The sequence below is a fragment of the Pristiophorus japonicus genome, unplaced genomic scaffold (assembly GCF_044704955.1).
Source record: "Pristiophorus japonicus isolate sPriJap1 unplaced genomic scaffold, sPriJap1.hap1 HAP1_SCAFFOLD_754, whole genome shotgun sequence".
NCBI classification, from domain to species: domain Eukaryota; kingdom Metazoa; phylum Chordata; class Chondrichthyes; family Pristiophoridae; genus Pristiophorus; species Pristiophorus japonicus.
Window position 1 is genome coordinate 151,595 of NW_027254671.1, and position 1,731 is coordinate 153,325.

The following is a 1,731-nucleotide window of genomic DNA, read 5'->3' on the forward strand; positions in this document are numbered from 1 at the left end:
TTTATACTCATGGCTTCTAAAACCTCCTCCTTAACCGTAGCCTACATGTTTCGCCCCATTCTGCTGTCCGCAGAGAGGGAATGGCACTGCTTGGTGTCGAGCGAGAAGAACAACAGCTTCGCCTGCTCTGAATTATCGCACCCGTTAGTATCCCCTGTGTGTTCCACTTCCAGGAAGTGTACCGAGGTATCTCCCTGTTGGGTGAGCTTACTTAGGTGGCCTATCATAGCCCTCAGTTTTTGGGTGTCATGGGGGCTATGAAATTGCAAACTAGGGGTCCTGCTGCCCCATTTGCACCAGGTGGGCCAAACGTCTGCTGCCGGACCGAGTGAATTGGCCCTGGTTCCAGCCGTGCTTGTATTGGCTTGCCTGCTTCCCCCTGCTACCAAACCGATTTAAAACTCGAGGCCGCCGGTGTTGGTAGTTCGCAATCCTTGTCTGCCCCGCACTCTGGCTGACACCCCCGCTGCTCTGGGCTGTTCCCGGGAGCTGCAGGCGGTGACTGAGGGGTTTCTCCTTTTCTACCAGGTATTCCTGGGCTAACCCGGGTTTGTCAGGCACACCATGCCTTTAGCCCGGGATAGAACAAGGTTCAAGCCTTGGATCAGCTGCTGGCGGGGGCCATGGTCACCAGCCTCAAATTCCCTGGTACTGGCTACCTTATAGGCTACCTGAATGTCTTTCACCCTCTCCCCATAATCTTTAACTTGCTTGGCGAGGCAGGAATTCTATTCCCGCAATGCAAGTTCGCTATTCTTGGCTTCAATAATCTGACACTGTAAAAGGTCCAGTTGTTTTTTGTGCCTTTCTTTAGTGAGCTCTCTACTTTCCTTTCACTGTCCCACCGCAGTCCACAGCCTTTCCCCGACTGTGTCCCTTGCACTGGACCTCTCTTCTGCCTGCCTCAATACTCCCTTTAATTTCTCATTCTCCTCATCGAGAAGCCGGATCTGTCGCTGAAGGCAAATTAGCCAAATCGCCTTCCCTATTGACTTTTTATGGTCCTTGCTCTCGGTCCATTAAGTTGCAGCATCTTCTGGATGCTCAGCATACAATAGATCGAGTAACCACTCCTTCGCCACATTTACCCTCTTAAACACATACGAGGAAATCCCCTCTTCCTTTTTGCTTCTTTTCATGAAACCAGTCTCTCTCTTATCACGTCCCTTGCCCCAGAGTCCCTTGGTGGTCGCCATTATCTAAGGGGTGGTTTTCGGAGGGTCAGCTTTCCCTTCTGCCCTTAAATGAATCGCTCCCACACCCTTGGTTCTAGCATCTTGAATTATAAAGGGACTGTGACAGACGTGGGCAAACAATCGGTTTCAAGATAGGAAGCAGGTATGTTTATTGTGTTTAAAAGGAAGTAAAAGGCACAACTTTAATAACACACACAGAATAGTAATAGCAATAGACACTAAGGGATACAACACATTGAATAAATTGTCAACATGCAGCCTATGGGGAAAAGAATACAGCTTAAACTCTAAATGGGATAAAGAGGAGAATGCAGATACATTTACACAAGGTATCCGAGCCTCTCCCCCTCTCAATCCCACTGACTAACTAACTTATAGCTCTGGGGGTTCAGGAGCTGTGCTCACCAATCCTATTTGACAGTTGCTGGTGAATCGCCGTTTCGGGGTTTACTGCACTTGGCCTTCTCGGCGAGCCGCATCCCGGACGGAGGAGAGGATTTCGGACTGCGTAGTCTTCAGTTGGGGTGATGCGGTA